Raw genomic sequence first — 23937 nt, 5'->3', positions numbered from 1 at the left:
TAAAAATGAAATAGATGCTCCCCCGTCCTTTTCTTTGCATCACAACCTAGCTTGTCAGTCTGAAAGCTTGTTCTTCCCACCCTTTCGGCTGCAGCCATTTTCCCCGCCTCCCAACTACTGTCAGTCTGTGAACATCCTAGCTTGCTATTGGTTCATCAGTCAGCTTGCAAGTATCCTTCTCCGTTATTGGTCCCCTGTTAGCCCCTGGGAATTCAACTGCTTAAGGGAGGCTACCCCGCCATCTTTTCTCATGCTTTCTTTCCCCCTGACTCACTTTCTTTCTCCTCGCTTTTCCACTCTCTCTAGTGCACACCCTTTCTCTTTTCCTCTCTTTTTCTCTCATTTTCTCTCTTACCCTGCAAGGAGACACTCAGTTTGCTTAATAAACTTCCTTATGTGAAAAAAAAAAAAAAAAATGAAATAGAGATGGACATGCAACATTGGAGAAAATACCAGGCTTAGCTAGACTATTCTTTTGAAAGAGGAATATTGGGTAATTTGGTGATTTGTAAGTAAAAAATTGTGTTTCTACATCGTGGAAAAATCAATTAAACTCTCATCTGTGGAAAATGAAGAAAAAAATGAATCTTTGTACTTTATCAGTGCCAGCCTTTTGATCTTCTTTATTTCTCTTTCAGTGGCAAAACGCAGATGAATTTGCATAAGAGTTTATTTACACTCAGTTCTGGTGACCTATGACTCAACTTGTTTTTCAACTTGACTTTATTTTCCACTCGTGAAACATTTTGACTCAGAGAGCCAATTGGTTATAATGAAATGTAACTAACTCTTGTTTGAAAAATGCCATGAATCAAAACTATCTGAAGCAAATTAAGCATTTTCAAAGATTAAAAACCAATAATCCAACTGCTGGGTTGGGTACTTGTAAAACGGGGTTAAATAATAGAAATAATCCTTTTGGGCTCATTAATTTGTTCATGTTCCTTATGACAGCACCACAAATATAAAGGATCTAGAAGGACGGTTCTCAACAGTGGGTGGTTTTGCTTCTCCAGGGAACATTTTGATTGTCATAGCTTTGCAGCAGGGCGGGGAGGGGATTGTATTGTATCTAGCATGGAGAGAACACGACAAACACACACAACAGACCTCCCTGCCCACCAGCAAAGAAGAGTTATACAAACTAAAGTGTTAACAGGGTTGAGAAACCCTGTTCTACAAACTTCCTTCAACTCTGTTTGCTCCAAGTGATCTCTCTTCTTCTTTTTCTCCTCCTCCTCTTGTTCCTTCTTCTCCTCCCTTCTCTTTTCTTTCCTTCTCTTTCCTCTTCTCCTCCTCTTTTGCCTCTTCCTCCTCCTCTTCCCACTCCTGTTTTCCTCTCTTCTCTCTTTCCCCTTGCATAGTATATAACCTGACCCCTGTGGGTACCTTCCTTTGCACACCTCAGATACCCCATTGCATCTGATCCTTTATTTCCCATGACTAAAGTTTCCCTCTCAAGAATATATTCCAGACATACTTTTGAAGGGGATCTTAGAATCTAATGCAGAAATGCCTTCCACTGTGCTTAGCCAACCAGCTAGTCTCTGCTGGAATATTTCCAATGAACTTAGTTTCTGAGCCTGCCTACTCAACTTCAATGAAGTTCTGTTAAAAAATGTCCTCTAAATTTGAACCAAGATCTGCACCCTTAATTGGTGACCAGTTTGTCTTTGCTGACCCACCTGTTGTCCCTAATCTGAAGTGAGACTTCTTGCCTTTTTAAGAAATCATAAAATATCTCTTGGGCACAGGTTGATTTCATTCTGATACATAATTAGAATCTATAAATGATTGAGTCAGCTCCAATCACAGTGACTTGTGTCTTCAGTATGTCAATCATTATCTGTCATTTTGACTCAGTTATTTTCCTATATTTATTTCTGTCCCCTCTCCTACAATAAGCAAGTAACCTCCCCCACTCCATCCCCACCCAGTACTGAGGACTGAAGCAGGGGCGCTTTACCACTGACCTATATCCCCAGCCTTTCTTATTTTTTATTTTGAGATATGGTCTCACTCAGTTGCCCAGGTTGGCTTCAAACTTGTGATCCTCCTGCCTCAGCCTCCCAACTAACTGGATCTACAGATACGCACCACTACACTGGACAAGCAAGCAGACCTTTAAACATGTACATTTAATCTTATATTTTTAATCTCTGTTATTAAAAATGGACTTCAATGGCTTCCAAAGTTGATGTTTAAAATCCTTATTGGTCTATGAGACCCTTTATATTCTCTCTCTGCTCTATCCCCTCCACTTCATCAGTTTAATTTTGTGCCGTTTTTCCTCCTTACTCCAACGTCACTGGATTCTCTCAATCCCTGAAGCATACTGTGCTTTTTTCTGGTAAAGGCACACCTCATGGGTCCTTCCCTCTGCCTGGGATGTTCTTCCCTTTACCTAATTTCTATTTACTCTTCAAGTTTCAACTTGGACATGATATCTCAAAGAAAAATTTCCTACCAGACTATATGTATAACATTAGAAAAACAGAGAATATTGAATTATTTCTGTATTATCTTTCACTTAATGTTCACCTTCTCCACCAGACTAAAAAGCAAACCATGAGTGGGTGTTCAAAAAGAACCTTGCATTTCAAGCTGTAGCAAACATGTTTAATCTTTTATTTGTAACCCCATATCTGTCACGGATCTATTGTTTCCTCAAAGAAAAGAATGACTTTGGCAAACTTTGCACATAATTCTGGAATCTCTGTGCAGCACTGTACAGTGAATCACATTTATAAATCCCAATACAAAGTCATTTTGCCTCTGGCAAGATATTGGACATCTTTTCTATCCCACCTCATGTTCTTCTGGACTCTGTTTAGCCACATGGTAGCAACCAGATGGCACACCAAAACTACTCACATATTTCAAGTCTTTGGCCCTGGAATTTTTTGATATATCATTGGACACCTGAGGGAGCCTGCCTGGACCCATTAATGGGCAGCTTATAAGTACAAGTGATTTAGCACCCATTAGGGCAACTCTTGATCATTGGTGAATGGAATTAGTGTTTTCCTACTGCTCTATAGTCTCTTGGACAGACTATTCCAGAAAACATTCTATGTCTTCTTCAGAAAGTCTTGATGACTCAAGCCCTAGTTGCCTACAGTGAAGATTAAGCCAATAATTTGTCCTTGAAATGTTTTTCCTTCCTTCCCTCTTTCCAAACTCCATTACATATGCCCTCAGAGACCTCTTCCAAAATAAACTACCTGCACATAAACCCTCATCCTGGACTTGTCATTTTGAAGGATACCCAGTCTAAGACAGTGATATTGGATATTGTAGCTGTTAATTACCCAGCAAATGAATACACTTAGTTCCAGAAATCCTAGATCTACCTGCATTAAACTAAATGATCATCCTCCAGATCTGTCCATATCCTAATCCCTTAACATAGTAAGAGGGACTTTTTAGATGTGATTAAGACAAGGATCTTGAGGTAGGGAGATTTATTTTGGATTATCTAAGTGATTCCTAAATATAATCACAGCTCCCACAAGAGAGGCAAGAGGGTCAGAGTCAGAAAGTAAGTCATGTGATGTTGGCAGCTGAGCCTGGAGTAATGTACTCTGAACTGGAGGAAGGAGCCACAAGCCAATGATTGTTGGTTATCACCAGAGGCTCAAAAAGGGGAGGAAATTGACTATTCCTGGGACCTACAAATGAAACTTGACTTTAGCCAAGGGAAACTGACTTTGAATTTCTGATTTCCAGAACTTTTTGTGTGTATGTGTGCCAGGGATTGAACCCAGGGGCACTTAACAACTAAGCCACACCCCCAGCCCTTTTTATTTTTGATTTTGAGACATGGACTTGCTAAGTCGCTTAGGATCTCGCTAAATTGCTAAGTCAGGCTTTCAACTTGTGATTCACCTGCCTCATTCTCCTGAGATACTGGGATTACAAACATACACCACACCACACAGTTTGATTTCCAGAACTCTAAGAGAATAAAGGTATGTTGTTTTAAGCCATTAACTTTGTGGTAATTTGTTACAGCAGTAATAGGAAACTAATGTACCACCTAATTCTTGGATTACAGTTAGCTCCATGTTCATAGCCCGTCTTCCATATATCCCCCTCAATCCAGGTGGTGCTTCCAAGAAATTAGCTCCAGCACAAATGGATTCTTGACTGTAAGGGCAGATGAAACATATTGTAAGTGAAACAGCTGAATGCCTCTGTTAATAAAGATAACAGTAACTTCTAATATTTATAAAAGCAGGTGCTTACTATAAGTTAAGTTCTGTGTTAGTCACTTCTCCATTCCTCCACAATCTTCCCAAAAACCCTATAATATTGGTGCCTCTACCATTCAATTTGGTGGTTATTTTCCCTCTAGATCCACTCTCCTCCCTTCCCTCCCCTTTTCTCTTCCCTGGGAAATGGGTCCCTATGGAGTGCCTCAAATGACTCCTTTGATTTCTGGCTACCAGTTGTGTTTGGTCAGTGGGAGGAAAAATAACAGGAGGTGTGGAGGGTAAGAGAATGGTGGGAGAAGTCTCTAGCTCACCTCCTCCCAGGTTATCACAGGTTAACTGTGTCCCTCTCCTAAAGTCACAGAGCACATCAGATAATGCCTACACAGAGCTTTCTCGAAAGGTCCTTGTACCTCCTGCCCCCAGATATTCTCCCATCACTTGTTGCTTTTCTGGAATCCTGCTCATGCTTCAGTAAATAGCCTTTGATTAAATGTTCCTTTAACAATTTAGTTTCCAGGGGTTTCAAGATGGCAGACTAGAGGGTGGCTGCATTACATGTTGCTCCAGGACTCAGAATTCAAAAGAGGAGATATTGAGAGACTTGGGACCAACTCAAAGCAGCCGGGTGAGTCTCTCCCATTGGGGAGGCATCCCGGATGGGGCGGTAGTCCTGGAACGTAGGGAACTTTGTGAAGTAGAGTTGCCCAATGACTGCACCAGAGCTCTGGGTGGCTGCTCAGAGGAGGAGACGAGTGGTGAGTTGTTTGGACTCAAAGCCACTGCTCTTGAACACCGGGGGGCTGCCCGGGGGAGGAGTGTGGCAGGTCGCTTGGTCTTGGAGCGGCCACACCAGAGCTCGGGGTGGCTGCCCAGAGGAGGAGGTGTGCGGCGGGTCGCTTGGACTCAGAGCAACCACTCCTGAACACCCAGGGGTTGCCCAGAGGAGGAAGAGGAATGAGGCGGGTCACTTGGACTCAGAGTGACTTCCCAGGGCTATGGGTGGTTGGCGGGAGGAGGAGGCACACAGTGAATTGCTTGGACTCCTAATGACCCCACCGGAACACCGGGCAGCTGTCTGGAGGAAGATGCATGTGGCAGGTCACTGGGACTTGGAGCGACTGTACGGGGCTCCAGGTGGCTGCTCAGAGGAGGGGCCGCATAGCCAGGCAATTAGGTGAGAGCAGGGTCCAAGGACCTGGGAGACTTCTTGGTGGAAGAGCTGCACAGAGACACGCTTAGGGGCAAAGTGAAGGTTCCAGGACTGCGGGCAGATTCTCTGAGGAGAGGCACCCTAAGGAGACTCATCTGCGAAGGGTGAGGCTCCCAGGACCAGGAGGTAGGTCTGGGCCCCTGGTAACATTGCAGAGGAAGGCAGCCCAGCCCAGGCGGTAGTTGTAGATTGAGGGGAACCTCTAGGAGAGGAACTGACCAGCAAGACCTCCCCACCAGGTGAGTCTTCCCTGCCGGGTGAGGTTTCCCCACAAGGACGGTAAAACCAGAGACACAGGCCCAAACAGGCCTTGCCTCAGCCCACAGCGTAGTTTCCCTTTGGATGACCATTGGTCAACAAGTGGAGGCACCTCTGCCCACTAGCAGGGAATATACCCCACCTGAAGGCCACCACTCCTAGAGAGGAAGCTTCCTTGTGGAGCACCACACTATCAACTTCCTCCAAGACTTCAGCCTACTGAAGGCTAAGAGGGGATATACTAGAAATCTTCAGGGACATTATAAGTCAATAGAGGAAATCTACAATATCTTAGCGGTCCACTGATACCTGAACAATATGAGAAAACAAGGGAAGAAAATGCCCCAAACAAATCTAGATGTTACACCAATAAAATCCAATGACAGCATGGCAGAAGAAATGACAGAAAAGGAGTTCAGAATGTACATAATTAAAATGATCAGGGAAGCAAACGATGAGATGAAAGAGCAAATGCAGGCATTGAAGGAGGAGATGAAAGAGCAAATGCAGGCATTGAATGATCACACCAATCGACAGTTAAAAGAGCAAATACAGGAAGCAAAAGATCATTTCAATAAAGAGTTAGAGATATTGAAAAAAAAGCAAACAGAAATCCTTGAAATGAAGGAAACAATAAACCAAATTAACAACTCCATAGAAAGCATAACCAATAGGATAGAACACCTGGAAGACAGAACCTCAGATATGGAAGACAAAATATTTAACCTTGAAAACAAAGTTGAACAAACAGAGAAGATGGTAAGAAATCATGAACAGAATCTACAAGAACTATGGGATATCATGAAAAGGCCAAATTTAAGAATTATTGGGATTGAGGAAGGCTTAGAGAAACAAACCAAAGGAATGAACAATCTATTCAATGAAATAATATCAGAAAATTTCCCAAATCTGAAGAATGAAATGGAAAATCAAGTTCAAGAGGCTTATAGGACTCCAAATACACAAAATTACAACAGACCCACACCAAGGCACATTATAATGAAAATACCTAACATACAAAATAAAGACAGAATTTTAAAGGCTGTGAGAGGAAAGAACTAAATTACATTCAGGGGGAAACCAATACGGATATCAGTAGATTTTTCAATCCAGACCCTAAAAGCTAGAAGGGCCTCAAACAACATTTTTCAAGCCCTGAAAGAAAATGGATGCCAACCAAGAATCTTATACCCAGCAAAACTTACCTTCAAATTTGATGATGAAATAAAATCCTTCCATGATGAACAAAAGCTAAAAGAATTTACAAAAAGAAAGCCAGCATTGCAGAACATTCTCAGCAAAATATTCCATGAGGAAGAGATGAAAAACAAAGAAGCAAATCAGCAAAGGGAGGAATTATCCTAAAGGAATTGTCAAATAAAGGAGGAAACAAGTTGTGTCAAACAAATAAATAAATAAATAAAATTTTTAAAATGAGCCAAATGACCAGGAATACAAATCATATCTCAATAATAACCCTGAATGTTAATGGCCTGAATTCATCAATCAAAAGACATAGACCGGCAGATTGGATTAAAAAGAAAGACCCAACAATACGTTGCCTGCAAGAGACTCACCTCATAGAAAAAGATACCCATAGACTAAAGGTGAAAGGATGGGGAAAAACATACCATGCACATGGACTCAGCAAAAAAGCTGGAGTATCCATCCTCATTTCAGATAATGTGGACTTCAAGCCAAAGTTAGTCAGAAGGGATAAAGAAGGACATTTCATACTGCTTAAGGGAAGCATAAATCAGCAAGACATAACAATCATAAACATCTATGCCCCAAACGGTGGCTCATCCATGTATGTCAAACAAATCCTTCTCAGTTTCAGAAACCAAATAGACCATAACACAATGATACTAGGTGATTTTAACACGCCTCTCTCACCACTGGACAGATCCTCCAAACAAAAATTGAACAAAGAAACCATAGATCTCAATAACACAATCAATAATTTAGACTTAACAGACATTTATACAATATACCATACAACCAAGAGCGAATACACTTTCTTCTCAGGAGCACATGAATCCTTCTCTAAAATAGACCATATACTATGCCACAAAGCTAATGTTAGCAAATACAAGAAGATAGAGACACTACCTTGTATTCTATCAGATCATAATGGATTGAAGTTAGAAATAAATGAAAGGGTAAAAAACAGAAACTACTCCAACACCTGGAGATTAAACAATATGCTATTATATGATGAATGGATAACAGAAGATATTAGGAAGGAAATTTAAAAAAAATTTAGAGGTAAATGAGAACAAAGAAACATCATATCAAAATCTCTGGGACACTATGAAAGGAGTACTTAGAGGAAAATTTATTTCATGGAGCGCATTCAATAAAAGAAATAAAACTCAACAAATAAACGACCTAACACTACAGCTCAAAGCCCTAGAAAAAGAAGAACAGACCAACACCAAAAGTAGTAGAAGACATGAAATAGTTAAACTCAGAGCTGAAATGAATGAAATTGAAACAAAAGAAACAATACAAAAAATTGACAAAATAAATAGTTGGTTCTTTGAAAAAATAAACAAAATTGATAAACCTTTAGCCACACTAACAAAGAGAAGATGAGAGAAAACCCAAATCACTAAAATTCGGAATGAACAAGGAAATATCACAACAGACACAATTGAAATAGAAAACATAATTAGAAGCTATTTTGAAAATCTATCGTCCAAAAAAATAGAAAATTTTGAAGACATCAACAGGTTTCTAGAGACATATGAATTGCCTAAACTGAACAAGGAGGAAATACACAATTTAAATAGACCAATTTCAAGTACTGAAATAGAAGAAGTCATCAAATCCTACCAACAAAGAAAAGTCCGGGACCAGATGGGTTCTCAGCTGAGTTCTACAAAACCTTTAAAGAAGAGCTCATTCCAATACTTCTCAAAGTATTCCATAAAATAGAAGAGGAGGGAACCCTCCCAAACTCATTCTATGAAGCCAATATCACCCTGATACCTAAACCAGACAGAGACACATCGAGGAAAGAAAGTTTCAGACTAATATCCTTAATGAACATCGACGCAAAAATTCTCAACAAAATTTTAGCAAATTGCATACAAAAACATATTAAAAAGATAGTGCACCACAATCAAGTGGGTTTCATCCCAGGGATGCAAGGTTGGTTCAACATCAGGAAATCAATAAATGTAATTCACCATATCAATAGACTTAAAGTCAAGAATCACATGATTATTTCAATAGATGCAGAAAAAGCATTTGATAAAATACAGCACCCCTTCATGCTCAAAACACTAGAAAAAATAGGGATAGTGGGAACATTCCTTAACATTGTAAAGGCCATCTATGCTAAGCCCATGGCTAATATCATTCTAAATATTGAAAAACTGAAAGCATTCCCCCTAAAAACTGGAACAAGGCAGGGATGCCCTCTTTTCACCACTTCTATTCAATATTGTCCTTGAATCTCTAGCCAGAGCAATTAGACAGACCAAAGAAATTAAAGGGATATGAATAGGGAAAGAAGAACTCAAACTATCCCTATTTGCTGATAATATGATTATATACTTAGAGGAACCAGGAAATTCCACCAGAAAACTTTTAGAACTCATAAGTGAATTCAGTAAAGTAGCGGGATATAAGATCAATGCACATAAATCTACTGCATTTTTATACATAAGTAATGAATCTTTGGAAAGAATAATTAGGAAAACTATCCCATTCACAATAGCCTCAAAAAAAATAAAATACTTGGGAATCAATCTCACAAAAGAGGTGAAAGACCTCTACAATGAGAACTACAGAACACTAAAGAAAGAAATTAAAGAAAATCTTAGAAGATGGAAAGATCTCCCATGTTCTTGGATAGGCAGAATTAATATTGTCAAAATGGCCATACTACCAAAAGTGCTATACAGATTCAATGCAATTCCAATTAAAATCCCAATGGTGTACCTTACAGAAATAGAGCAAGCAATTATGAAATTCATCTGGAAGAATAAGAAACCCAGAATAGCTGAAGCAATCCTTAGCAGAAAGAGTGAAGCAGGGGGTATCGCAATACCAGATCTTTAACTCTACTACACAGCAATAGTAACAAAAATGACATGGTATTGGTACCAAAATAGACAGGTACATCAATGGTACAGAATAGAGGACACGGACAAAATCCCAAATAAATACAATTTTCTCATACTAGACAAAGGTGCCAAAAATATGCAATGGAGAAAAGATAGCCTCTTCAACAAATGGTGCTGGGAGAATTGGAAATCCATATGGAACAGAATGAAACTAAACCCATATCTCTCACCATGCACGAAACTAAACTCAAAATGGATTAAGGACCTCGGAATCAGACCAGAGACCCTGCAGATTATAGAAGAAAAAGTAGGTCCAGATCTTCAACATGTCGGCTTAGGACCAGACTTCCTCAACAGGACTCCCATAGCACAAGAAATAATAGCAAGAATCAATAACTGGGATAGATTCGAACTAAAAAGCTTTCTCTCAGCAAAGGAAACTATCAGCAATGCGACGAAAGAGCCTACAGAGTGGGAGAAAATCTTTGCCAATCATACTTCAGATAGAGCACTAATCTCCAGAATCTATAAAGAACTCAAAAAACTCTACACCAAGAATGCAAATAATCCAGTCGACAAATGGGCTAAGGAAATGAATAGACACTTCACAGAAGAAGATCTACAAGCAATCAACAAACATATGGAAAAATGTTCAACATCTCTAGTAATAAGAGAAATGCAAATCAAAACCACCCTACGATTCCATCTCACCCCAATTAGAATGGCGATTATCAAGAATGCAAGCAACAACAGGTGTTGGCGAGGATGTGGGGAGAAAGGTACACTCATACATTGCTGGTGGGGCTCCAAATTAGTACAGCCACTCTGGAAAGCAGTGTGGAGATTCCTTAGAAAACTTGGAATGGAACCACCATTTGACCCAGCTATCCCACTCCTTGGCCTATACCCAAAGGACTTAAATTCAGCATACTACAGAGATACAGCCACATCAATATTCACAGCTGCTCAATTCACCATAGCCAGATTGTGGAACCAACCTACATGCCCTTCAGTTGATGAATGGATAAAGAAACTGTGGCATATATATACAATGGAATATTACTCCGCCATGAAGAATGATAAAATTATGGCATTTGCAGGCAAATGGACAAAATTGGAGAATATCATGGTAAGTGAGAAAAGCCAATCTCAAAAAACTAAAGGACGAAGGATCTCGCTGATAAGTGGATGATGACAGATAATGGGGGGTGGGAGGGGTTAGTGTTAGGGTTAGAGTTAGGGTTAGGGAGGGGAGCAAGAATGGAGGAAGGAAGGACTGTATAGTGGGAAAAGAGGGGTGGGAGGGGTGGGGGGAAGGGAAAAAATAACAGAATGAATCAAACAACATTACCCTATGTATATTCATGATTACACAAATGGTATGCCTTTACGCCATGTACAAACAGAGAAACAACATGTACCCCATTTGTTTACAATTAAAAAAAAAAAAGAGGCAGCAATGCCACCAAAAAAAAAAAAAACCTTAGTTTCTATGTGCCATGTAATATCTGCAGGGACCCGGCCTGATCATCTCCATTTTACAGTTAAGAAAACTACAACTCAGATGGGCCAACTCAAACATTTCAGCCAAGGATAAAATAACCAATTCGTGAGAAAAATAACAGGTTTCATCTGCTTCTTCTGTGGTAGGAACTGTTGCTGATGTCTTCCCAAACCTAAATGCGAGAATCAAATTCACTGTTGTTAATTTTGGGCCTTTTGATCACTTGCACATTTAATCTGCTTGCATTTTTATGAGGTCTGTCTCCCTGAAATGTTTCTTTCTCATTTTGTAGGTGCACCCTCTGGTATTTTTAATAATATATGCAAATTTTGTGAAAACATATTATTTCCTATCTGGCTTTGATCATCTTAACACCACATTTTCCTGTTACACAAACATTTTATAGTGTGGTTTGTCCTCAAAGACCAAGTCAATTGAGAGGAAATGTTTCTGAGAGGTGTCTGAGTTCTATGTGACCATTTTTTGATGAACTCTGCAATTTTAACATCTGTGTCCTAAATTAAGAAGAAGATGGGCATTTCTCCAGAGATGAGCCAATCCATCAAGAACCCATCTTGTACATAATATAAAACTTTAATAATCCAACCCTACTGAGGGTTTGGCCAGGCTGAAACATGTTGTTTAAAGAAATGCAATTTGATGGCTTTGAAATACAAACAAGAACTTGAACTAGGTAAATAGAATATGGCCAAACATAGTTCCCAGGAAATCTGCTTGAATGAACAGCTAAGAAAGATTTATAATTGGTGTATCAATTATTTCTATGGGAGTGGATGTTTTTATGATGCTTGAGGGTACTTAAAAAGTTTGTTCTCATAAGTAATTTAAACATTCCTCTTGAAATACTGTTTGCACTATTAATTTATTTAGCAAATTAATCACAGAATCATAACATTTTAGAGCTGAAAGAGGCCTCAGAGAAAATCCAGTGCAACTCTCTTTTTGCAAACAGTTTCTTGGCTCACTCTTAGCTCCATGCTCACAGTACAATGGCCAGTCCCCCACACACCCTGTCAATCCTGCTCAAATCCCTGAGACACTCGCTCTAGCACAACTGACTTTTACTTGTCTACAGAAGAAGATCAAACATGTCATAAGTCATGCAATGCAATGCTCCTCTCACCGCTCCCCCAAGCAGAGGCTCTGTTCTGATCTACCCTTTTCCACCTACCTCCTCCATCTCTCTTTCCCAGTCTCTTCTGCTGTAAGGCTCAGCAGAGGAACAATTCATTGTCATGCCTCATCCATCTTCTTCCAATCTGCACTCATTCTCCAGCCCTCTGAAATTCCCATTCCACTTGCTCTTGCCAAGGTCACTAATAACAAAACTCAAGACGCAGAAGACTAGACCATTCCTTGGTAGCATTTGGAATGCTTGCTGACTCCCTTCTTAAAGCTCCCTCCTTGGGCTTCTATCACAGCAGCTCCCTCCTGGTTCATCCTCACCTCTCTGATCATTTCTTCCCAGTCCCTTCTGTTGGAGTTTGTGTTTGTTGTCATATTACCTTCTATTCCTACATTTCTTTATTGGAAATCAGTGCCACTTTCTCATTACCCATAGGTTATTTACTCTCATAGTCTCTGGTTCACATATTTCTCCTGAGCTTCTAACCACCTACTGAACCTTCTGAAGTTCCACATGCCATCTAAACTCCACAGATACAAAATAGATCTATTCTTCCCCCCAAGAGTGTTCCCCACTCCTATCATTTTCTCTGTGAATAGCATTATCATTTATACAGGTGTCCCAAAGAGAAAGGTAACATTGCTCCCAAGATAGAATCCAAACTTTCCAGTATACCATATAAGGAAGACTCACTGACCTAGTCCCTGCCTACTACACCAGCTCCATCTCTTACAACTCCTGCTGGTCGTCACCCCACTGTAGCTAGACTCTCCTTCTCAGAACTCTCAGATGAACTATGGTTCATGTTCCAAAGTCAATTCAAGTATAAAATTATCCTTTATATATTATATATATATATATAATATATATATATTTATATAAGTATATATTTATCCTTTATAAAGCTTTTTCTCACCCAGTTTTCCCCTTTCTAGAAGATTCAGTCACTCCTGTGTGTCTCAAAGACTGCTTGTGTGCTTCCACTTGTGACTGTTTGCTACACATATTTATTCACATGCCTCTTTTTTTCTATCAGACAGAAATACCCTCAGGTCAGACATCATGACCAGTTCATCTTGATGTGCACTGGATTTAACATGGATTCATATAAGAGTCATTCAGAAGATACTTATGAAAAGATCAAACTAAACAAGTGAATGGATTAATCAGTGGCTGTAATTGAAGTTTTAAAGACAGGAGTTGCTACTACAGGTACCCCCAATTAAGGTTTTTGTTCCTAGAGGTTCTAAATATCAGTAGCCCAATGGAGCCAGAATTAACTTGGGGTTGGAGCTGAGGGGAGGAGAGGGAAATATGATAAATAAATCAATTTCGGTAAAGAGAAGGCTTTTAAAAGGTCAAAGAAGGAATCATAAAAAGTATAGAGAGATGGTTGGAACCAAATTATGGTGAACTTGAATGTCCAGATAAAGTGTTCACAGGCTGAGGATTCAATATAGGCTCATAAGTAGAAGAGTAGCAGGACTCTTGTCAATTCATGAATAGCAAAAGCAACAATGAAAACCAGGAATTTTAACATGGCCTCATTGTGCAGGAAGAAGTAAAGACCAGAGTCCAAGGAATAGGCGGGGTCAATGGACCAATTTAAGCTCTTTATACGGAGACTATTGTCATTGGGAATAGGAATAAAGAGGATAGGTCAAGTCAAGTGAACAATCGGTTGTGTTGAAAAAATTGAAAGTTTTCTCAAGTAAAGTGAACTAAGCTAAATAACCAGCTTTAAAAATAGGAGATGTTCTAAACTGTTCCCTCTCTGATGTCTCTTTGTGAAGAGACAGATACTTAGCTGAAAGTGAAATAGCTCTGTGACTCTATTTACATAACATCTTCTCTATGGTTTCTTTTCTTTGGCTACTGAGTTCTGGAGACACACATCTCTGTGTGTTGCAAATCACAACCCTGTTATCAGGGAGTAGATAGAGGAAGGATGTAGGTAGGGGAAAAACAAAAACGCATTATTTCCCTATCTGATGTCTTTAATCTATTAAGGCTAGACATGTGGGAAGAAACAGACTGAATGACAAAAGATGCCAAGAAATTACAGATTCAAAAGAGGGGATTTCACAGAACCAACAGCCCAGTGAAAGATGAAGCCTGTTGTGATCAAGTAGGGGAAAGCATCTGTCTCTGTTCATTCGCTATGTAGAGCTGTGATGGAGTTGTCCATGACCCCTTGACCATGGTCTAGTCAAATATCCTGAGATCAGTAATACTCCAGACTCTGTAAGTCACATCAGTCTGTTTGGTTTCTTTCAAATCACCTCAAAGACCTGAAACAACCATTGTTACTGAAATCAGAGTTCTGACAACAGGAACACACCAAGCAACCCACACCGTCCATGGGATGGATGCATGTCTAATTTATACTCTATCCCTTGGGCATTTAAATGTGTCATATGACTTTGCCCAATTTGTCAGAGCTCTTGTATAAAAATTTATGAAGCAGCTCTCACCTCATGGTACTCAATACATGGTTCCTAGGTTAGAAATATAAATGTAAAACTTTCCGAAATCTAAACTGAAGAAGCAACTGTCTTTACCATCTTGTTCCCCAGATCAAATCTGTAGATTTCTTCCATGAAGCAGCAGGATAAGTCATCTAAAATAAAATCAGCCAAAGTTTTGAGATTGTACTGAGGAGAAAGGAGGAGACAGCTCACATGATTAACTTTGTCCAGTTGAATTGAGAGTTTCTGAATGATTAAGAAGCTGGAACTTGACTAAGTCAGAAACCATGTGGTCTATAACAGAAAATCTTCTAAAGGAAAACAACAAACTTGCAGGTGAAGCAAACAGATGATTTCTTTGTAACTGTATAACTAGAACCAGAATTCCCATTTCTCCTCAGTTCTGGATAAAGTCCCTGAGCCAAGACCATGCTAGAACAAGGGGATAAATGTATTTTCAGTGATTTCTTAGAAAGGGATTTATTTTATAAATAAATTTATTTTAATATGCTTCCATTTCAGGCAGGTGAATGAATGTGAGGGGAGTAAGTTTTAAATTGTTTGCCCCGCCAGTATACCTGGTTTTTAACTTGCTATGTTTTTCCAATGAGAAGGAAAGCAACACAATTCTCACTAGAGGAAAGGGTACTAACCTTTCATTGCACCTGCCATGAGCTGGGCACTGTTGGGTCCTTTCATATTCATTCTCACCTTTAGAAGTAGGAACAGTATTGATGGAATATGTTGGCATAGCTACCCTTGACCTAGAACTTCCTACATGCCAGGAAGTGTGAAGTATCTTAAACAGATCACACCATTGTCAAGGTTTTCAAGGTTCATCAATTTTGTATCATGTTTCAGCACTTCATTCCTTTTTTTATTAACTTAACTTCAGATGAATCCCTCAGTTGTGAAAGATAGCTGCTGCAGTCATTGAATATTCTGTCCCATTGAATTCTTATTAACACTTCTAAGATTTGATTTTGTCATAATCTCTGCAGTAGCCATGTAAGGATGACTATACTGTAATTTTTATTTTTAGGAAACTCACAACATTTTGCATCTTACAATATCTTCTTTTTGAGCTCTCTGGACAGTTGGTGCATGAATATATAACCCATTTGTAACTGAGAGATGAAATGACCCAAAAATCACAGACCTGACTAGTTGATATAGAAGATGGGCCAGATCAATAGTCAATGTATTCAAAGTCTGTGGGTCCTTGTGTGTGTGTGTGTGTGTGTGTGTGTGTGTGTGTGTGTGTGTGAGTGTGTGATGTGTGTGATTTAACTGCTTACTTATTTTGCTGCTTCCAAAATACCATAGTTCTAATTCATGGGAATTTAGGCTTCCTCTTTTGACTCTTTGGGCTTATTATCTTATCTTAATGGTACAAAACTTTAGGTTGAGTAATCAGATCAAGATTAGTTACATTATTCCTGTCTAGCATTTAGATTTGTTCCCATTCCTTCATTAGGTGATGTAATCAGAGAGAGACTCACAGTGCTAGAAATAACCTTGGTCAACATCTTTTTAAGATGTCTATCAAGGTCAGAGGTCAGTTAGTAGCAGAATAAGGTGGGGAGGAGTAAAGCCCAGAGAACAGGGTTTGCTTCTTGATGAACAGATAGTAACATGGATGCATGTCAGAGTCAAAGATCTGTGAATCTCTACTCTGAGATTCCTAACTGAGGAAAATTGTGAAATTATTTAACCTGTTCAAGCCACTTCCTCATACCAGTGTGAATAATAAATGAGATTAAAAGTGTATGTTGCCAAAACTACACTTGTACAAAGTGTATTTATTAAGTATTAATTGCCATCCTTTTCAGGCAGAGCTCTTAAGTTTGGAACTTTAAGGGGTCCCTCCCAGGTAGTTGACCAGAACTTATAGTTTTCCATTACTTCCTCCACTTCCAGGGCAAGGATGCTAGTGGGGACTCAGGTCCCTAGAACTGTGCCCTTTGGTGACCTGTGACCTGGGTTCAGTAGTCGCTATGCCAGGATTGACCAGGATTTTCCTTTGTCTAAGACATGCTTCACTGAGTCCTGAAACCAGCAGTCATTCCAATCTTTACTATGGTTGTTCCACCCTGAGAAGCTCTGGGTAGACCTCTGGGAAGTATTTTGAATAGAAAATAAAAGTTTATTGTTCTTACTTTATGGTTCCCAAGGGCAAGAATGAACACAGAATGCAGCTTGAACTCCCTCTTAGGCTCTAAACACATTACACTACCACATACAACCCGCTCCCTGTAATTGAATCATATTACTTACAGTCACAGATTTCCCACTACAAAATATTGTCTTAATTTTAACTAACATGCTTACTCCTCAAAACCTAACAGAAAACTTTCCATCCTACCCAAATATCCTAGTTAAGGAAACACATAAGCTCCATCTTGCAGTAATGCTCATTCCAAACTTCTTCCCTTTTCATATGTTATTGGCCCAGAGTAATTTTATATTTTGCTACTTTCCCAGATATGGATCTCACTGATTCAGAAGCATATGTTCCTCATCTTACAATCTTTACCCCTCACTGGCAGGTCTACTGCTCTCTGACTGCCTCCCCCTAAATCTTCACAAGGCTGTTTCAAAGATTACCTCAAAACTATCCTTTTCAATATCTTTGCTTCAGTCATTGGGAAGCACAATTAAAAAAAAAAAAAAAAAAAAAAGACCAACCAAGACATAGCTTGTGATAATTAATTATTCAACTTTTGGGGTGCCTATTACATATAAAAACTGAACTGGATTCTGTGCCTTTGTAGGTTACCTAATGCAAATTACTAAATATCTCTAAATTTGCTTTTCTTATATGAAGAATGGAGATAATGATGGCACCCACTACACAGGGTGGTTTTGACTACAGATCCTCCTCAGCTTATGATGAAATGATATCTTGAAAAAAAAAACTTTGTAAGTTGAAATTTTATTGAATACACCTAACCTACTAAACATCCTAATTTAACAATACCATGCACACAGAGTGTCACTGTCTGCCCTCAAGATCTCCCAGCTGGCAGGGAGCTGTGGCTGGTGGCCCTGCCCAGCATCACAGGAGAATATCATAAAGCATGTCACTACTTTAGGAAAACATCAAAATTCAAAATCTGAAGTACAGTTTCTACTTTCATATCATTATAAAGTTGAAAAACCAATGGAACAATCATAATTTGGGGCCCATCCATATTAAGATAGATAATCTAAAGGACTTGTCATGGTGTCTAGCACACACAAATAATCAGCCAGTAATAACTCTTGTTATTCATCATTAGACAATGGGCAATACAGAGATACCTAAGACATATTCCCCATTCTAAAGGTGCTTGGAGGATACTTGGGGTTTATAAGACATAAGCATGTGATAAGATAATCAGCCAAAGTCTGGTGCAGTAACTCACACCTATAATCTCAGTTATTCAGAAGACTGAGGCAGGGGGACCACAAATCTGAGGCCAGTCTGTCCCTGCCTCAAAATAAAATGAAAATGGTTAGGGACACAGCTCAGTGGTAGAACCCTTACCTTGCATGCACATGGCCTGAGTTCATTCTCCAGAACCACACGCGCACACACACACACAAACACACACACACACACACACACACACACAAGATGAGAACTATCCAAATAAAGTACATGATGCCATTATTTGTCTGATGAGTATAGGACAAAATACTGTGGGTCAGAATACAATCTAGAAAGACCTCTGGGCGAGGTTGATGGAGAAGTAAGGAGCTGGGCTTTGACAGATGGACTGTACTTAGAGGTGAGGAAGGGTGAACACTGCAGATAGGGAAATAACAACAAGCAACATACAGAGGTAGGAAGGGGCAAGTGTCCAAAGACCACTAATACATGTCATGGAAACCTCATGCAGATTAGAACCATATTATGACAAGTAGTGAGCAAAATGTATGGTGCAGGTAGACATGAGATTTTAAACCACAAAGTTGTGGAAGCTTAACATGGGAGTAGTATATGGGATGGTTTTAGGAGAAAAAGACTACAACAGAAAAAAATATATTGTTGCAATAGACTCAATTTAAGGTGAGGTACAGAGCTTGGGTAACTCTCTGGAGGTCAAAAAGGAAGCAGCCAGATCTGAAAGATAATTGCAGGGAAAAGATACACCCTGATCTAACAGGCAAGGGCAAGGTGGGGTGCAGGTGTTTGCAAGAAGAGGGCACAGAACACTTTGCTTTAATCCCAGGAGGCAGAGAGAATGAGGTACAGTATCAGTACTGAAATATGAAAGTCATTCACCCAGTCATTCATTCAGCACACACCTGCTACCCAAGACGCTGTACCAGGTCACGGGGATCCAGAGATGAGCACACCATCCCTGCCTTCCAGGAAATAGCAGTCTAGTCAGAAGGGGAAACTAGCTTGGGGAAAAAAGATGAGTATTTACTCATAAATTGATAGATCTGAAAAAAATGTAAATGTCACCTAGAGTATTTCTCACCTGAGTCAGACTTTAAAGATGAGAAACTGAAATCTAGAGGCAGTGTGTGGTTGCCAAAATTCACACCTTTAGTTACTGTGAGCCCAGAATTCTTTGTATTATACCGTTATTGTCTGTCCATGCACAACACTCTCTGTTGGGAATGTGTATTTGACATTCAATCATGCATTGCCTTGGGACATCATTCACAGGGTATCCAACTAGGGAATGGAGACCCATGGCATATTGCAAACTATGAGAGAAAGCAAACTATTGCTAACTCACTTCTATGCTCTGGTGCTTTTTTGCCCCCCAAAGATTCTAGGTTACTTCCAAGACCCATGCACCCTGATGTCTGCAGAAATGAGGACAAGGTCCACCATCCATTCATAAGAAACCCTGCCTCTGCCAACTCCTCCACTGCCTATATCCAAATATTCTTGAAGTCTTATCACTCTGTATCCTCAATATTGTTCAATCAGTTACTTCATTTACACACTACCACCAATCATTCCCTCAATTCAGGTCCTCACTGTAGTTGCCTCCTATTTATTTGCCTCCCCAAATAATTCATCGATTCACTCTGCCATTAAACAGTCAAAATTTTCACCTTTCTACTTAAAAACCACCAGTTTCTTCATTGACTACAGGATAGTGTCCAATCTCTAGTATGACTGGAAGTTCTTTTCCTTCCACAAGTTCCTCTCCACTTCTTTCTAGATGTTCTATGTCCCTGCAAAAGATCTTCCCACCATTATCTGAACACCCCTAGGTCTTTCTTCTCCCTGTGCTTCTCTCCATGTGTGCAAAAGACACATGAGTGTCTTTTGTCCTTTTTCCTTTTCTTGTTATTTGAATGCCCACTCATCCTTCAATGCCCACCTCAAAAATCACCTTCCATTGATAATTTCTATTAATAGCATTTATTTATAACACACTATGGCAAAAAATAAGATGATATAATGCCACATACAGAGATACACACTACATAGCAAAGTAAAATACATTCAATTTGGCAAATGATAGAAAAGTAGGCTGCAGACAGGGGTAGTGTCCAGCCACAAAGTGCTTCTCAAGCCACACTATATTGCCAGCTATTCAGTTATTCACCTAAGCCTCAGGGGCCTTTTTGTGCTTATGTGCTTTACTTCTACCCTAGACAGTGGACCTTGCAGATAAGAATTTTATCTTCATTATTTCTGCATCTCCAGTTTCTCAAATGATGTCTGGCATCTGTTAAACACTGAAGAAATGGTTATTGAATAAATGAGCACCTGAACAGGTAAGTCATCTTTATGCCCCACACTCTGTGCTGAATAATTTCTGAATAATGTGTGAAGTGATAGAAAGAAATTCTGAAAAATATCCAAGTACTCAAAGATATGATCATCCTCTGTGGGGAAAACAGATAAATAGTTGGAAGTACATTGAAGAGTTGAACACATTCTCCATATAAAAGTGCCATAAATACAAACTGCTTGAGGTATTTATAAAGTCTTTTCTTCCTATTAACTCTCACCAGGGCAATGCACTTATCCCCATCTAACTTTCAATGGGGGGAACATAAAAATTGCAATATAAAAATGGGAAAATGGAAAATCCCAAACTGAAGTAAAATCTAAACAGATTACCCCTTTCTTAGGTTCTGGAAGGGTAAAAGATGGAAATAGTATCTTAAGATTTCAGTGATTGCCACAGTGAATATGGGGAACTTAAGGACTTTCTCAAATATTAAAGAAGCAAATTGTGAATAGTTGACTCTGAGGCTCTTAAAATTACACAACGATACCAAAAACAGACATATATTCATCTTGCAAACATAATCATGGGTACTTTTGCATACAGAATATTGTCTTCTCACTTACCTGAGCAAAATGAAGAGCTGAAGTGAACATTTTTAGCTGTGAACTAAAACAGCATGTATTCTGATAACCCCAAACTTATTATCCAGTAAAGATTTTTTTAAATGCTAAAATTCAAATTCTAGAGACTGTGCTAAAGATTTTTAAATGCACGAATAGTAAAATTGTAGAGATAGAAAAGACTTCAGAAATTATTTTTTTGAAATGAGATGATGGAGTTCTGTCCTTCTACCCCAAAATATGGCAGGTCAGCCCTTAAGAAAACAGCAGATTCAGGAAGGCCACTCTCTGAACTTTTCTTCTCCCCTGAAGTGGATCACAAGACTCTCCTTGGAGAGGTGCCTTCTCTATATCTGGAGGAAAGAAGCATCATTATCTCCAAAGACACAGGGACACAGACAAGAATCTGAACAGGCTCTCTTTATTACTTATAGGTCATGCTGCCCCACTAATGTCCACTCTTCATCAAACCTAAGCATAAAAATACTTATCCCTCTCTGTTTACTTATTTCGGTGTCAGGGATTGAACCCAGGGGAGCTTAACCACTGAGCAACATTTCCAGCCTTATTTTTTTTTTTTTACTTATTATCCCCCTTTCTTTGACTCTTCATTTCTAAAGTTTCCCAAGTCACGTAAAACATGTTAAATAAGTTTTTACACTTTGCTCTGATTAATCTGTCTTTTGCTATCAGGGCCTCAGCTGTGAACATACCAATGGGTGAGAAAAGAAATCTTCTCTTCCCTACAGAGGAAACTGAGACCTCAAGTACATTTGACTAGTCATGAAATGACTGTGTAAAGATAACTTCACAGACAAAAGCTAATCTGCTTTGAGAAGTAAGAAAAATCATGTGTAAAGATTCCAACTAAATGGAATTGGGCATGCATGACTGGGATGAGAGGAAGAGGCCTGATCTGCAACAAGCCCAGGCTTCCATCCAGAATCCCCTGCAGAACCCTCCTTGCTCCCTTTCCCTGAGTACAGAGAGGCTGGAGAACACTCAGGGGTAGGATAAAGAAACTGGAAGTCTCAGCAGTAGTGACAACTATGGGGAAACGAATAGATATGGAAAAATGAAGAAATGTGAGGTGCAAAAGTCAAAGAGCTCATAATAATTATGAGAATAGAAAATGTACTAATTTTAGGCAAATTATTAGGTAAAAATTGTATAGCCACATTGTAAACTTTCTTTCAAGCATGTAATTAAAAAACCTGTCCTAATCTTTTTAAATTTTTTTTAAGAACATGTCATTTTAAAATTCAGGTTTGCTTTTTTTTTTTTTTTTAAAGATTCATATGTTAATTTGATCTACAGCAACACTAAGTACCACTTCTTCAGAAAAGCAAATTATACTATGGAAAAAAGTGCTTAGCAAGAGCTTCTGTTTTGTTCTTTGCGGGGGTGGCAGAGTTTCTAGATTATAGGCATTCGAACTGAGTCTCATTATCTCCGCTGAGCATTGTGTCCTACCTTTGCTGTGCTTCTGAGTAAGACTGGCTCCTAAATGGCCCCTATAGCCAGCAGCAGTTCAAGGTGGCTTTTAGAGCACAGCAGGAAGAGCTTGAGTTGGGTGGGGTACTTGAGGATGTCATACTCAGTGCCTTAGGCACCAGCCTTTGCTCTTGATGACAAAGATAACAAAAGGAGGGAAAAACCCAAATGACTTCAAATAAGACTAGACTTCAAACATTTAAAAACTCAGAGGCTGCTAGTTTGAGTTAAGGATCTTTTATGGGTTGAGCTTGAATTAGTTAATGCCTCACCCCTGCCTTTACTAATAATGCACTTAAAAAAGAGAAATTGAAATTGTCTTCTGGAAATCATATAAAGGAAAAAATTGGGTCTATTTGGCCTGAAGGTGAAGAAAAGGTTTTCCAATCATCTTCTAGAATAAAATAGGATATCATGAAAGGGTTGATTGTCCTGGCCTAGAGATATTTTAGTAATAGTTGTGAGCTATTTTCATTAATGGCAAAAGAAATTCGTTTGAATTTCAACAAACAAAAAACATATTCTAGTGAGAACTACTGGAAATCATAAGTTGGACCATCAAGAATGTGACCTACAAGGAGAACATTGCCAAGTGCCAGCACATCTGTGAATTTCAACCTCCCAGATCTCGCTGTGAGCCTCATCCTGCTGATTGTTTCCCTGCTGATCCTCTGGCTGCCTGATCATGATCATCCGGCTCCTGGTCTTCATGCTCAAGAGGCAGGTTGCAGTTGTCATCGAGAAAACCCTCAATGCTGATTTCCCCTTTCCCCTTGCCTGGGTGACTGGCTACCTAGCCATTCTCCTGGAGGCGGGCATGACCATTGTACAGGGCAGCTTGGTGTTCATGTCCGCCATGACCCTGCTGATCTGCATGGGTGTGATAACCTTTGAGAGTGCATATCCGCTCACACTGGGCTCCAACATCAGCACCACCACCATCCTGGCTGCCTTAGCCAACCCAGGCAACACTCTCAAGAGTTCCCTCCACATCTCTCTGTGCCACTTTTTCTTCAACATCTCAGGCATCTTGCTGTGATACCAGATACCATTCACCAGCCTGCCAATCTGCCTGGCCAAGGGGCTGGGTAACATTTCCACCAAATACCACTGGTTTGCCCTATTCTACCTGATTTTCTTCTTCTTCTGACTCCACTATGGTGTTTTGCTGCTGACGCACATGCTGCCTGTTGTAAGTGCTGACGCACATGCTGCCTGTTGTAAGTGTAAGGCAGTTGTAAGTGCCGCCA

General features: G+C 39.6%; 1 long non-coding RNA gene across 1 annotated transcript in view; it reads right to left on the bottom strand.

The window, feature by feature from the left end:
- LOC306655932 overlaps window positions 1-14988 on the bottom strand; it is a 35370-nt gene extending 20382 nt beyond the window's left edge. Inside the window, exons 1-2 of the long non-coding RNA XR_013762359.1 lie at window positions 14887-14988; window positions 4037-4149 (exon numbers count right to left, since the gene is read on the bottom strand). This is a non-coding gene — a long non-coding RNA (uncharacterized lncRNA). The remainder of the gene's footprint in view (window positions 1-4036; window positions 4150-14886) is intronic.
- Between the last annotated feature and the right edge of the window lie 8949 nt (window positions 14989-23937).

This window comes from Sciurus vulgaris (assembly GCF_902686455.1).
Source record: "Sciurus vulgaris genome assembly, chromosome: 3".
Lineage (NCBI taxonomy): Eukaryota > Metazoa > Chordata > Mammalia > Rodentia > Sciuridae > Sciurus > Sciurus vulgaris.
The sequence above is the reverse complement of the archived record's forward strand: the minus strand, read 5'-3'. Positions and strand labels throughout refer to the sequence as shown.